The sequence below is a fragment of the Hipposideros armiger genome, unplaced genomic scaffold, assembly GCF_001890085.2.
Source record: "Hipposideros armiger isolate ML-2016 unplaced genomic scaffold, ASM189008v1 scaffold_46, whole genome shotgun sequence".
NCBI lineage: Eukaryota > Metazoa > Chordata > Mammalia > Chiroptera > Hipposideridae > Hipposideros > Hipposideros armiger.
Window position 1 is genome coordinate 2,881,982 of NW_017731396.1, and position 6,682 is coordinate 2,888,663.

Consider the following 6,682-nt stretch of genomic DNA (forward strand, 5'->3'; position numbering starts at 1 on the left):
TAATGTGTGTTCAGTCTTATAAAGTATAAATGCTATAGGAAGCAGATATGATAGTATCCTTTAAGGAAAAACATTGCCGTCTACCAGGAGCTGGGGACAGGGAGTTAGACACCAGCAGCTGACAGTCTAGTTGATGAAATCAAATTTCCAAGAGTAACAGAAGGAACAATGATGATGACAGTGATGGTGGTGACAACAACAGGCATTTGCTGGGGCCTTATGGGTGCCAATTCATGTGCTAAGGACATAGGCTCATTTAATCTTCTCAACATCCCTCTCTGGTAGATACAGATATTGCTATGTTACAGATGAAAGAGCTAAGATTCAGAGATGCTGGGTAACTTGTCCAGGGCCATACAATGAGTAAGTAGTTGAGGCTGGATTTCCATCTCAAGTCCTAGCCGCTTCATGGTATAGGATCCTGGTACAGAATCAAAGATGGACACATGCCAGGGGACAGAGCAGAGGCAACAGCTAGGGGCTCTGAGGTGAGGAAGAGTGAAATGAGTTGAAGACGAGAAGGACTGTGAGGTTCCACGGCTTCTATGCATGTCATTGTCCCAGGAGGAAAAGGGTGTGCTCGGTGTTTCTGGACCATCTTGGTTAAGGGGTCAGGGAGGCCGGCCGAGTGGCACGATGGTTGAGGGCTGGCTTGGGACACCAGAGGGCCCCGGTTTGATTCCCACATATGAGGGCCAGTGACACTGCCCTCTGCAGCTAAGATGCTGAACAGCGGCTCAACCTGGAGCTGGTCTGCTGTGAGTCAACGTCCTCCACAACTAGACTGAAGAACAAAACGACAGCAACTTGTCTGTTCCCCTTCCCTCAATTCCCCAGCACTGTTCCCATCCTCCCAATCCCCCAATAAAAATCTTTTTTAAAAAATCCACCTTCTCTTTCTGATTTATTTACTTTGTAAGTCTGAGTTTTTGTGCACATGGTATGTTTTAGTTGTGGAGCCAGAGGGAGGAGGGAAGGAAGGACTAGTTCCTCTACACGACACTAGGTGGCAGCATTGTCAAGGGCGTATCCAAAATGGGCTGGTCTTGCCCAGTTCTCTGCAGAGGAAGACGGGGCCTCAGGTGGCATTTGAACCCAAAGCCTGATGATTTCTTTCCATTGCTTGGGGCTGAGTCTGGGTCTGCAGGAGCTGGGCCCTCTGCCTCACTTTGGGGCTGCTTTTATGCCAGAGCCTCTTGAGAAACATTTAGGAGGCTAGGAAGGGCTGGTGGTCTTCAGGAATCCAGTCCCAAATAGGTCTGGGGCCTAGAACCCAAAGTCTGTCTCCACCTCGGCAGAGCCCCGGGGCCTGCAGTGAACACAGAACACCCAGGCAGATCCAATCCTGATCTCCTGGTGAGTAATGACTTTGCTATTTTTTCCCCCATAAATTAAACCTAATCTTGTGTTGACTCTGCTGAACAAGGAGAATAATGAGGAAGATTAAGATGAGATGGTATTCATTCTCCTCCAACAAAAGCCAATTAATTGTCAGCAGGATTAACGTCCTGAGCCAGGAGCTTTGCAGACAGGGTAGGCAGGGCTGGGGGCATCTCTAGTGCTTCCGCTGGGGTTTGTTGATGATACAGCAGGAAAGATTTTAGTTAGATGTAAGGAAGAACTGCCTGGATGAGGGAGGGGGCAGGGGTCAAGGCAGGGGATGTGAAGAGCATGGAATCACCCACCCAGGTGATGTTTGTGAGACACAGAGGGAGGCTCCGTGGGATTTCCTGACTCCTGCATGTACTGGACATTTGCTCTCTGAGGCCCCAGATCACTTACCAACTCCATCCCAGGCCACCTGGCACCCTCCCCTGCCTTTCCTCTCTCAGGGGACCTCTCTGTGACCTGTGTCAGCCTCATGGGCTCTGGGGTCACCTTTGATCAATGAACCTGCATGCAGGGGTTTCCAGCCTCCTCCTCAGCCTGCTTTCCCTCTTCCCTTCATCTCCCGGGAATCAGGGAGGCCACACATCCAGGGTTAAAAGCATGGATTTGGACATAGAAACACGTGGGCTTCACCTGGCTTTGTTCCTTGTCCCATCTGCAAAATGGAACCTGCAACCCCACCTGCCAGCCTGCTTTGCTGCCCTGAACAGCAAAAGTGCCCGAGGTTCCAGGCACAGCTCCTCACACCTCCCAGTCTCCCTACACAAGAGGGGAGGCTAAACAGATGGGCCCACTGCTACACGCGAGGGCTGAAAGGCGGGAGGGAACTGACATTTGTTGATTTCCTACCCCATCTACATTATCTCATCGACTTCCGACTCTCAGCTCCTGGGGAGGCTTCATTTTGCCATCCCAATTTATGGAGGAGGAAGCCAAGGCTCTGAGAGGAAGGTCTAATGGTTGAAGTCACAAAGCTGTAACCTGCAGAGCTAGCTGGGCAGGGGCCTAAGTCCGAGGGGGCCTCAAAGCTGGTGCCTACCCCCCCCCCCCCCCCCCCGCCCCCATCCACATTGCTTTGTGCATATGAAAGGCATTCAATAGTACTTGCTGAATGAATGAAACACTCGTCAAAGTGCTATTTCTGGTCCGGTAAGTCCCTGTTTCAGATTCTCCCACCTCTTGGTAACTCCCAGAAGTGAATGGATTGTGTGTGATTTGCAAAACCCTTTTCAGTAATTCTTGGCAACTCACCCATCCTATCTCTGCTATTAAGAAAAATTCACTCTTCCATCCAAATCTCAGAGCTTGCTTCGTTTACTTGGGCTGATAAGGTTTTGTTATTTTCTGAGTGTGGCAAAAGTGTCCCCCATCGTTCACATTTTGTCGGCCATGATATTTCACATTGACTGTGTGCTCACTACGTGCGAGGTGAGTTTAAAGCAATATTCGCATGGCTTTATGTGATCTTCCCAGCACATCCTGTGTATGATTACCATCCGCATTTGAGAGACTGGGACATAACTGAGGCTCAGAAGAGTGCAGTTTTGTCCAAGGTCACATAGCTAGGACTTTCCAAGGCTGCTGTCCACCTGAGGCCTGTCTCACGCCAGAGCTGGAGTTCTTCCTGCATGATGTGACTTTCTTGGGGATTCCAGCCTTTCAGGGGGTGGGGTTGGCGGAGGGCATGGGCCTCAGGGTTCAGTTAGAGCCAATGGGATTTCTGCGTCCCACAAACCATACTTTTAAGCTCAGTCTCATGAGTAGACCTGTGGTTCATAGGTGAAAGAACTTAGCATTCAAGCATTAATTGAGCATCTTCTGTGTGCCAGTTACCTTGTTATGCTCCGGTGAGCCAATGAGGTTCTTGTCCTCTGGGAGCTCACAGACGAAAGGGGGAGACAGCTCTGGATTCCCCAGTCTGACCCTCCCTCCCTGTGTGACCTTGACCAAGTCACTGACTCAGGTGGTGCCTCAATTTCCTCATCTGTAAAATGGGGCTGATCATAGCTCCTACCTTATAGGGTTGTTATGAGGAGCGAATGAATTAATATTTGTAAAGCACTTAGATTAGGCTCTGCACCTAGAAAGTGCTGCATATGAGTTAGTTACATATCAATAAATGAAATGAACATGCCGGGCAACTACAGTCCCATAGTAAAAGGACTTGTGAGGGGGAAGCCCCTGTATTTTGGGAGCCGAAAGGAGGGGCATCTAACCTGGACCTCAATCAGGGAAGGCTTCCTGGAGGAGGCAGTGAGTGGACACTTGATCTGAGGAGTAGTAAGAAGATAAATTACTACCCTAGCCAAGGAAGCTTCCTGTCTGTCCGTCAGAGCTGTGGTACTATCTGGTCTATCCCTGGGCTCATTGTCATAATTTATCAATATGCTAAGCACCATAGTGGCATCTGAGTATGAATAGAAATCTCTGTCCTCAAGGATCTGTGATTGAGGGGGGTGGGCGAAGAGGGTCCTGCATCTCCTCCAGGACAGCAGAAGAAGACCCTGGATGGGTGGGCAGGTGTGGGGACGTCCCCAGTGGTGGAGGGTACAGCGAGACCCTCAAAGCATGCACAATACTGTCTGAAAAATAGCTCTGAAAAAACTGCCTCTGAAAAAACCCAAAAGAAAAAAACAAGAAAGGAAAGGGAGAAACAGGCAGGGAAATGATTTTCTCAGCCGGCCTTCTCGGGGAATTAAATCTTGTTTTTTGTCACCACCGAGTGGAATAATCCAATATATTAAAGCAGAAGCCCCCCTCCTATTTATTGATATGACTTTGGCCTAACAGTCTCGGGGCTGCATTTGGAATCAGATGGTCCCGGGGAGGGGGGCGGTGGGAGGCGCCAGCCCCGGATCAATTACTCTCCTCTCCGACACCGGGAAAATGAATTATTCCCTGAAAAGCAGGCTCCTCATCCGATGAATTCTGCACTGCAGAGCTGCAGAGTTATACCAAATTGAATTTGGTTTTTGAGAGACATTTTAAACCAGGTGGAGTGTGTGTGTTGGTGGGGGTGTCTGACAGCCACTGGGGCCTCTGTCGCCCGCTGGGGAAGCCCTCTGCTCACAGTCCTCTGGGGTGGGGGGCAAGAGGCAGCCATCCTGCCTGCCTGAGGAAGCACCTGCACTCTGCAGGGGTGAGATGTTTTGTTTCCAGCCTGAGGCTCAGAGAGGTGAGGTGGCTTGTCTGAGGCTACACAGTGACATGGTAACTAGGGCAACCTGTTACTTTTTTGCCCCTTGTCTCCTGGATCCTGCTGAAAATGGCCTCAGAGTACCCCCATCCCCCCAGGGAACCTCAGGTGGAATAAGTTGGGGTTGGGAACTTTTCACTCTGGAGCACTGGTTCTGTCCATCCATAGCTATGTAACTTGAGGCAAGTAGCTTAACTTCTCTGGGCCTCAGTTTCCTCATCTGAAAAATGGGGTTTACTAAAATCCTTGTACTGGTTGCCACTCTGTCAGCTACAAATGACAGAAGTGCAATTCAAAGTGGTTTAATTCAAAAGCAGATTTGGGGCTCACATAACAGAAAAGCCCGGTATCGATCTCTTTCAAGTATAGAGGTTTTAGTTTTTCTCTGTGTCTCTCAACCCCATGTGTCTTCATGTCAGGCAGACTCACTCCAGAAAGGGCCAGGCACCCCCAGATCTATGTCTCTCCAGCATGAAATCCAATGGGTTCACGTGCCCACCTCTGAGCCAGCTACTGCAGTGAGAGTGGTGGCAGACGTCCTGAGGGGCAAGGCCTGGGCTGGTGTCACCCAGTGAGAACCAGAGGCTGAGAGAAGGGGGGCAGGTGCTGTGGGGCTCGGGGAAGGGGCACTGGGTGCTGGCACGAAAACCTAACATGGAGTCCCACTCCTCGCAGGCAGGGGTGTTTGGCACAGCCTTAGCACAGGGCTAGCTGTCAGCCAACCACGGCCCTGCGATTGCTTCCGGTGTTCACTGAGGGGCTACTGTCCCTGTCCCTGGGCAGGATACGAAGAGCTCTGCCCGGACTCTCTGCTTCCCTCGTGGTCTCCAGCTCCATTTGCTCCCCCAGCCCACCCCAGGCCAGATCCCAGCCTTTAGCCCTCTGCCTGGCCAGAGGTCCCCAGGGAGGAGGGTGCTTTGTGGGGATGACCTCCCCATCTTTCTTGGACCTCTCTGAGCCCTTGTTGAGCATGGAAGTGTGTCTTCAAAGTGTGGACTAGGACCCTTCCTTTTCTGGCTTTCTGAGTGGTGCCTTACTTTACTCCTGTCTTCCTCCCGCACTGCGCTGTGTCTCAGCCCCTTGCCCTGACCATCCCCTAGCAGCCCCTGCCTCCCCTCCATCATGCCTCTCCCAGTCCCTGTCCAGCCTGTTCATTCCCCTCAAGGGGAGGCATGTGGGAGATAGAAGCATCTTTAGGGCTTATGGACCTGAGGAGGGTCTGGGGGTACCTGGTGCAGAATGGAGGCTGGGTCTGAGGGAATTCAGAGGTGCTCTCTGTCTCCAGGAAGCCTTTCCATAATTCCCTCTGTCTTTTCTGCCCACCCCTACCTCCTAGCCAGCAGCCTGGAGCAGTGGGTATGGTTGGAAAAAGTGCAGCTAGGACCTGCGTTCTAATTTGATTTTTACCACTAGCAAGCTGGGTGGCCTTGGGCAAGTTATTTACCTCTCTGTATCTCAATGAAGTTTATTTTTTCTTAAATGGCCATAACAATGCCTACCCGATAAAGGTTACGTTTATTCTACATAAAGCATTGGGCACACATCAGCTGCCCCAAAAGCTGTGGTTTGGAGGACAGAGGGTAAAGGCTCGGCTGAGAAGCACTGAAAAGGACAGCGAGAGGGTGAAGGTAGATGAGTTTCCTGGGAAGATGTTGCTTCAGTCTTACCTGAGCCCAGGTGTACCCAGTCCTGAAAGTGTGTAGGGTGTAGGAGTATGTGCGTGTGGGGACACACACCCACCTGTCACCTTGGTCTTTGTAGCTTCAGTTTTAGGCCTCCATCTTTTTGCCCTGAGAGGACATTGGCCTTCCCTGTCTTCTGCCCAATCCCACTCCCTCCTGAGTAAAGTGGCCTGGGACAGAAGGACAAGGAGAATGGGACTTGCCGAGTTCAGAGCTCAAGTCCACGTGCTGCTGCCTTCCCCCAGGGTGGCCTTGGGAAAGTTACCCCATTTCTCTGAACCTCAGCTTCCTTCCCTGTGAAATGGGGTCATAGTACTTACCACACAGACCTGCTGCCAGAGCCAATGAGGCGAGTGGTTGAGAAAGGGTTCTGTAACTGTAAATGTTCTGCAAACAAGGTTCTGCTGGAGTCGAA